This window comes from Populus euphratica, unplaced genomic scaffold (assembly GCF_000495115.2).
Source record: "Populus euphratica unplaced genomic scaffold, PopEup_1.0 scaffold279.1, whole genome shotgun sequence".
Lineage (NCBI taxonomy): Eukaryota > Viridiplantae > Streptophyta > Magnoliopsida > Malpighiales > Salicaceae > Populus > Populus euphratica.
The window spans coordinates 136,704-145,975 of NW_011500159.1; the positions used below are offsets into that span (position 1 = coordinate 136,704).

The 9,272-nt window shown below is 28.6% G+C and overlaps 1 long non-coding RNA gene across 1 annotated transcript; it reads left to right on the forward strand.

Moving 5' to 3' along the window:
• Nucleotides 1–7,859: 7,859 nt before the first annotated feature.
• Nucleotides 7,860–9,112, forward strand: LOC105111153 (uncharacterized). The gene is made up of 2 exons (XR_839573.1): nt 7,860–7,923; nt 9,012–9,112. It is a non-coding gene; the product is annotated as an uncharacterized LOC105111153 (long non-coding RNA).
• The last annotated feature ends 160 nt before the right edge of the window (nt 9,113–9,272 follow it).

A 9,272-nucleotide genomic window follows, 5' to 3' on the forward strand; every position in this document is an offset into this window, starting at 1 on the left:
TCATATAAAGTATTCGGGTCAGCTTGTACGCATCTCGACTAATCCTTATAGGCCGTATAGTTAACGACCAGGTAAATCTCTAGTGGCTATAATATTAGCAACCTCAGGACTCAATCCTAAGACCACAAGGGGAGTAAACTCATTAGTTAAAGCTCACCCAATATAATTAGCTTCTTACTAATTTTTTATTACTGTTTTTTAGAAATTTTTCTTTTTATTAATTAGGTTTATTTTGTCTAATTTCATCTTTATAATAAAGTTTTTTCTTTTGATATTTTGTTTTTTTTTTGTGATCGCTTATTGATCAATTTCTCATGAAAGGTGTCAAACAACTAAAGTTTCAAAATGTGCCATAGAATAATATGCCACTAAAACAATAGTGTTGTCACTTAGGTTGACCTTTAAGTTTCAAACTAATTATTTTTCACATTGGTTTATTTGTTTTTATCATATTTATGAGCTAAATTGTATCAAATTCAAGGTTTTTTTTTTCTGTTAATTGCAATCACATGATATATCATCCTAAATATTAAATTATAAAATAAACTAAAAACATGGTAGAAACATGACATATCATACTAAATATTAGAAAATAAATTTTAAAAAATCAAAGGTTTTTACATTGTGGCCTAAAGCTTCATTTTGTTCACATTTCCATCCCTGAATTAGAGAGGGTAGAGAGAGTTGCTTGAAAACATGAGAGAGAAAAAAAATTATCAATTAACCATATTTTGACGACTAAAAAAATTCATTTTTGGTGTCAATGAATTTCATTTTATAAAAAGAGTTTTATTAAAGGTTTTTTAATCATAATGTTTCAAAAGTAGACTGGGAATAAAGATTATTTTTTTATTTAGGAGAAAGTATTTGCTTTTGGATAGATTAAACATTGTGTTGAGGTTAGATACAAATTTATTGAGATTATAAGGTTTGCCTTGGAAGTTTATAGATGAAATTATGCTCGAAAAACTAACTTTTTCTTAAAAAAAAAGGACTCTCTAATCCAGCAAGATTCCCCTACCATTGTAGGCAATTCATTAACTATTTTCCTTTAAGAAATAACATAAAATGTGTGGCATGTTATGACCCTTCATTTTTATTTTTATTTCAAATTAAATTAAATTGATTTAAAAATAATTAACTAAAAATATATTAGATACATAATTTTTTTTCTTTTTATTAAATGTGAGAGATTTCTTGGACATCTATTATATCCATTAAGAACATGGCTTATCAAAGAGAAGAGTATAAAAAGAAAAACTCATATAAGTCAAAAAAACTTACTAACCAAATAAACCACACAAAATAATGATAGACCCTAAATGATAAAAATTATAACTAGATAACTAAGTTATCTTCTCTAAAAGTTCATTGCTTCAACAAATAATCTACAACATGATTCTTCTCTCTATAAACATGTTCTAAACACATAGTATAAGACTTGTTATAGGCATTGGAAATATCATTGAATTTAGTTTACAAGTACCAAGGTTGTATAATATTTTTTCCTTCAATCTAAGTAATAGCATAGCAAAAATTTGATTTCATAACTTATTGATTTATTGGCTTCATTAGATTCAATATTACTTGTGAAACAAAAAAAATGCAAAGGAATTGCCCTTCATGATCTTTAAGAACACTATCAATTCCTAAAGGCCTTGGTTTGTCATTTGAAAAAAGCATACTTATAAAAGTGGCAGCCAAGAAGAATCATTTCTCATATTTGTCTTGTTAGTCAACATAAAAATATAATTTGATGAACAAAATAAATTTAATCTCGTATAACAGAAACTCCCATCATTATATTTTGTCCAAATAACAACATGATAAAAAAAATAATAATGCACAACATCCTACTATATTTATTTCTCATGAAAAACTAGGTTGTTACAAGCATTGCAAAGACCAAGTTATACCAAGGAAGAACAACCTTTTTTTTTTTTGGCAGAAATCCCCATTGTTCCATAATAAAAAAAATTCTTCTAGAGATTAAGAATCTCTAAGGTAAGATCAATTATTTGCTTGACCAACCTACTACCCATGACCATAACCTCCAAACCATTTCATAGCAAAGTAAAATATGAGTTATGGTTTCAATCTTTTTTTTTTTTACAAAAAAAAACTGTTTAAATCACAACATTGTAACATATTTTGTCATACAAAAAATTTTTATAAGTAATTTATTCAAGATATAAAAGCATGGATAAATCTCTACCTTTGAAGGAGCACCAATGTACCATATATTTTATCATATATTTGATCGAAAAGGTTTTTACTTTTTTCAAAATAAATGACTAACCCAAAAAAAAAAAAAAGGGACAACTTTGAACTAAAAAGGGTTTAATCATGGGAACAACTTTGAACTAAAAAGGGTTTAATCATGTTACCAAAGATTCCCCCCCCATAACCATTCAAACGTTGTTTTATTTTTATGTTATTTAATACATTGACATTAAAATTATCAAAATTTTATTTTTTAAATTAAAACTTTGCTTTAGAATTATGGTAAGATGTTGTCTAGAAAAAAATATTTTGGTAAGTATTTCTGAAAAAAGATTAAGCACATTAATGAGATAAATGGATATTAATTAGAGAAATACCTTTTTTATTATTATTTGATATTGTCTATTTTTTATGTGTTTTAATTGCTTTTAATTTTTATTAAATGGATGGAATATAGGAAAAAGTTAGATTTGTTTTTTGTTGAAACTGAAAATTAGTTTGTTTTAATGAGATTTAAATTATTACTCTCCTTAAAAAAAATTATAATAAAATAAAATAAAAACTTAAGAATTCACTGCAATATAAGATTGAATAGCTTAATTTAGATCTATTTCTTAGCTTCACGGCTTGATGTTTAATTAGCGTTAATAAGGTGGTCTATATAATCTTTAATATATTTTATTAAATATATGCATTCAATTTTTAGTTGACAATTAATATTTATCTTACAACTAAAAAAATATATTAGAGATGTTTGTATGTTATATATTTTACATTATTTTTTTTAATTCGGTTCGCAGTTGAGCATTGGCCAGTTATTTAGAAAAAAACTAATTTACATCACTAATTAAATATGAAAATTTTTTAAGAAGTAATTTAAATTTGTTATATTGTTGAAAAGTGCTTGTGTGTGTGTGTATTATTCATGTTTTTTCTTTATTTGGAAAATAATTGAAAACTTGTATTGGAAACCATAGAGAACCTTTAAATTATGTTTTTCAAACTCTATATAAATTTGAAAAACTAGTTTTTCAAAGTTTTTTGGATGAAGAAATATTGTATTTAAACAAGAAGTTTTGTCTTTTTTTAACTCTACTTTAATTTCTAGAAAATTAGAGTATTACATTATTTCTAAACTGTTTTTTAAATTCCTTTGTTTTCTTCCAATAGAATATGTGCTTCTAGAAAGACAAAAAATCGTATGTTCTATAATTGTGATGATAACGCAACAAATGATTGGTGGATTCAGTAATATCACTGCAGAATGAGCAAGAACTTCCTGTTTGTTCTATAATTCCTACCCGATATGGAGAAACTTAAGTTGGAAGCTTTTCAACCTTTGAGGACAATGTGCTTCAATACATTAACATAAACTAAACTTTACGGGGGAAAGTATTGTAGTATTTTTTATTTTTTATCCTCTTACAAATTATCATTAATTGAAATAATGATTTTTTAAAAAAATTTAGCTTGGTCATGAAATCTTTTTTTTCTTTGTTTTTTTTTAATCCAAATAAACACTCAAATGTTTTAAATTTTTTGAAAAAATTTGATTCAAAGATAAAAGACCAAAATAAAAACATGAGTAAAATAAATGGTGAACTTGAATTTCATTTAGGAAATTCATTTTAATTCCTTATTATTTTTAGATATTGGATAGTTCATCTTTTTAGTTGTCCCAAAATCAATTTTTGTGTTAAATTTTATTTTTTTATTTTTTAGTTCTATTTTTATAAAAGGAGAAAGAAGCTCATTGGATTGGATGTCTATGTAGAGAGATAAAGTATCCATTTTTTTTACTATTCTAGCCACAAAAATAATCAATATTAATAGTAATGGATTTCATTTGATAAGGAGAGTTTAACCCTTTTTTTTTTCTTTTTTTGGAGTCCCTTGAGCCATTATTTTGTGGGGGTTTTTAGGCAATTGATAGGTTTATCAAAACTTTTAGGATGTGTTATAGGTGTTTTGAGTAAAAAATAAGTTGAAATGGATTTTTAACTACATAAAATGAATCTTTAATTTTCCAACAACCCCTAATTACAAGATTTCGTATATTATAGATGACATGTCGTTTACTAATTTTTATTTAGAAAGAAGAAGTTTCCATTCATTTAAGAAATAAAAAAATTAAAGATAGGTCCAGGCACAAGGGTTGAGCTGGAAGGCCCACACGCTTGGATTCTTTTTTTTTTTTAATGTCCAAACTCATACAATTAAGCTCTTTTTTGTTTTTATTTTTATTTTTTAATTCTATATTTAATTTTAAAATATTGATAAAACAAATCATTGAACTCAACTGAGTCAATTAGTTAAGTCGCAAGTTTAATGAATTTAATCCATAATATTCGGGCTATTATTTGTTTAATGCTTTTTTTGTTCCTTAATTTTTCTAAAATAAATATAATTTCATTTTTTATTATTGATTATCTACTTTTTTTATTTAATTCAAACCTAGAATAATGCAATGTCACTCTTTGCTATCGATGATCTATCTATGCTATCTCAACCTTACACACCTATCATGGTTTTTATATTTTTTGAAAATATATTTCATACAAAAAAATTATCATATTTTTTCATTGTTGTATAATTAAGATATAAAAAATATATTTCACTAAATAAATATAATATTCTAAGAAACATAGTTGTTAAACAAAATTAAGTACATAACCTAACTTGTAATATGAAATAAAATATCTTAATTTTTGTTATTTCTAAATAAAAATAAGATTTAATTAATTTGATACATATATAAACATTTTTATTTGTGATTGAGAAATTCTTATTTCTAAGATTACAACAAAAGAGCTTATTTCTAAGATTACAGCAAAAGAGCTTGCATATTCTGTTTCTTTTAAAAAAATATTAATCGTCCCGCGGCGAAGTGCAGGTGCAAAACTAGTTTAAAAAAGTTAATCGTCCCGCGATGAAGTGCTGGTGCAAAACTAGTTTAAAGCTGTAAGGCCATTTGTTTTAAGAATCGTCAAGCACACAGAGCCATCATGAAACCAAATCCATTTGTCTTCTTATTTAGTTTGACTCACAATTAAAACTAAAGGCAACAAATCTGGCTCTTAGATAGTATCCTAAGATCTTAGTTATTGTTTTTTTAAGAATATTTTTGGTTTAATTAGAATCATTCTAAAACCCAAAATTTGTTACATTGATCATCTTATCTAGGAATAAAGCTAGGAATGCCAACCTTAATTATGGTGATGGCACCGGTCCATATTCTAAAACGTGATTATCTTCTCATTACTAGTTCTATAACAACAATTTCTATTAAGAATTTCTGCACAAGGACTAAAACTGTCATAAATAGAGACCATATTTCTTTAATAAGATGATTGTTGTGAAAAACCTGCATCAATTATAAATAAATATTGCAATAAAAAAAATATAAAGAACCAAAGATTTAACGTGATTCAGCGATGCATCCGCATCCACAAGAATGAAAAAAATTTATTTTTGCTATGTCAAAATAGGATTATATAATATATATTTAAAGTAGATTCTAAATCATGTAGAAATCCTTTATCCAAGGAGTATTAATAATTTTTCCATAATACTTATTTATCGTATTTTGTGCATGTTACCCTTGTATCCCCCAACCTATTAGTCATCCCAAACAACAAAATAAGAAATAAATCCTTATTTAAGAATGAAATATTATCCACAAACTACAATAATGTGATGTTAATAAGACAATTGTATAACTCGTATTTGTGTTCTTGTAAAACGCACCCTATTCTTGTAAAATGCACCCTTATCATTTAGAAGAGTTGCAACCATTTAATCTTCATATCCACTTGAATAATAATGCTTTGTTTCGGACTAGTTAGAGATTCAAATCACAAACCTCCCTTTTATTTTCCTTTGGCCATAAAATTTCTAGCTACCTTACTAATTCTCCTCTCCTTTCACTATGCTTCGCTTGATACACTCTATTCTGGTATCTATATATTAGTTACAAACTACAACAATCTCTGCCTAGATGAATATCCACCCCTAGAAGAAAAGTAGGGAAAACTTCACACTTGGTACAATAGGTTGTGACATCTCTCATCTTGTATCTAGATATATAAATCAAGTTCATGCAATGCTTGAACTTATCTATGGTAACAAGCTTTATTAACATTTCTGCTGCTTTCTCATAAACATGAACTTTTTTAAGCAATAGTTCACTAGAAGAAACCGATTCTCTAATCCTGTGAAACCCCGTATCTATATGTTTGGATCTTGCATGATACACTTAGTTCTTTGCCAAGTAAACATCAATTTGATTATCACAATGCAATTGAACTCCACCTTTTAGAATTCTCATCTTTTTTACTAAACTTGTAAGCCATAACGCTTCCTTAGTAGCCTCAACCACAATTATATATTCTAATTCAATAGTAGATAGTGCAACTAGAGACAAAAAAATAGACTTCTAGCAAATAGGCATCCCTACCAGAGTATATATATAACTTATGGAAGACCTTTTATCATCCAAGTTCCCTTTATAATCTATATCTACATATCCCACAACTGAAGGATTACCATGTTGTCTACTAAACATAATACCATAGTTTTCAGTACCCCTTAAGTATCTAATGATCCATTTGACTATATCCAAGTATTGTCGTTTTGAATTTGAAAAAAACTTGCTCACCATACTAACTATGTGTGCCAAATCTAGTCTTGTACAAACCATAGCATATATCAAATACATTATTACACTAGCATAAAGGACCATTGACATATCTTTCACTTCATCATCTATCCTTAGGTACTATGCAATAAATAATCTAAAATGACTTGTTAACGTGTACTCGTTGGTTTTGCATTATTCATGTTAAACCTTTCAAACACTTGCTCAACATAACTATCGTTGCTACCTAATTTTTGACCCAATATTTTGATAAATTTTAGGAAAAAAAACATAAAATAGAAAAAACAACAAAAGCCTAAAAAAATATATTTTTGATATATTTGCATCGTTTTTTGTGTTTTCAATGTCATCTTAAAAGAATTTAAATTTTTAAAAGTATTTTGAACGCGTTCAACTTTTAACACGTAAATTTTCCTTATTGAGTCGATGTTGACATTGCTTATTTTCAAAACAAATTCAAACATATAAAAAAATCAAAAAATTCAAGGGACCAAATATGAAAAGGAAAAGTTAAGGGACCAATTTGTTGCTTGGGGACCAAGTAATTAAAAATAACAAACTTTGTTATCTATAAATAGAAGTGAAAACTTTTTATACAAAGAAGGGCAGACACAAAAGAAACCTACATTTATCTCATCTATCTTTAGGGACAGCTACCACCTCCCTCCTTTAAGGCCAAAGACAAACCAAAGTTGTCATATCAACACTCATCGTCCCTCTCCTCTCTCAACCCCGATAGACTAACCTACCTTGCACACTAGCCTCCATAAATCCATGGTCTCCCTCTCTCTACACTCCTAGAACTAGAGGTTAGTCATGGCCCCCTTGCCCTTTGTAAAAAAAAATAGCAACAACCACCCTCCTCTTCCTTTGATTTTCTTCCCTAAAATTGTTCCCTAGCAGCCATCCCCAGCTCTTCCCCCACACATGCCTGGACACGCCAACCTCCCTACTCTCAACTACTCACCTCTTAGCCACCGTGAACAACCACCTCCAGCGTTCCCTTTCTCTAAATCTCGCTAACCAACAGTAGCAGCAAAGACATGTGACACGATCAAAGAATTGATGTCTTATCTCAAGTGCAAGAGTGTCAAAGTAATAAATAACCCGGCAAGACTAGGATCGAACCATAGGGAAGTTAACTATATAAATAACAACAACAACAACGATGATGATGATGGTGGTGGTGGTGGTAAATAAATAAACTATATAAGAATATAAACATGATATAAGTTAACTAAGTATAGTAAAAGAAATGAAAAGCATGAACAAGAGATTAATGAAAACAAAACTTAAGCATTATAAAAATATAAAGAGAGAGAGGAAGAACATGATCTTGGTACGAAAAACAAGATGCCTAAATGAATGGAAAATTCACAACTATTCATTTGGTAATTGATAATTGTTGTGGTGGTTAACTATTGATTAGTGGCAATGGTGGACAACAGCACTCATTTGGAGCACTATAACTCAAGATATGTCTAAAATACTGAGTCGTGCTGTTGGTGGACGTGGTGGATAGCCTTCATGCTCTTGTTTGGATGAAATGTCATTTCTACCATCCGACTTTGAGCTGGTCTTCTTCATGAAAGTTGTTGTAAATTATCTTTCCTTCTACCCATCAAATTTTAGATCATTTGGACTTCAAGAACTCCAGTTATGGGTAAAACGTTGAGCAGTGTTTGGGTTGGATTGCAGGACAGATTCAGACTTCTTTTTTTGGCCAAACTTTGAATTTGAAAATGGATAATTTGGGTCTCTCCATACCCATAAAAATTATAGGTCTATTTCTTATCTTTCCAGCATATAAATTAATCTGAAATCCAAGATCTATATCTCTAGATATGATCCAATGACTGAATAGTGTTCGAATTTGAATTGAATTGGCATCTTCTTCTTAAGCTTAGCCTTTTCTTTGTCCTTTCACTTCTAATAGTTAATCACAACAATCAATCCTTTAAATTGTGATAATACATGTATTTAAAATGAGCATTTACAATAAATTAAAGGTATCTGATATTTTCAGACTTGTTATTATAAAACATGCTCTAGTTAAGGAGTTATTGATATTTCAAGTGCAAAATGATAATATAAAATCTTAATAAAAATGCACTTTTAACTACTAATCAACACGACAGAAACCCACTCACTAGCAGCTCCTCCTTACCGCCAGCGACCTGAAGCAGAGGGGAAGAAGGTGAAATAAAAGAAAGATCTGCTGTGAAATAGTTCAAAAAAAAAACTGAGAACATATCATTGCTTGTTGTGTTCTTTTTTGTTTTTCCCCTTTTGCAAGTAATGGTGGTCCTTACAATCAGCAGGGAAGGGAAGGGAAGATGGAAGTAGGACAAATCCACCCGTTTCTGGGCATTACCAGCGGCGGGGGGGGGGG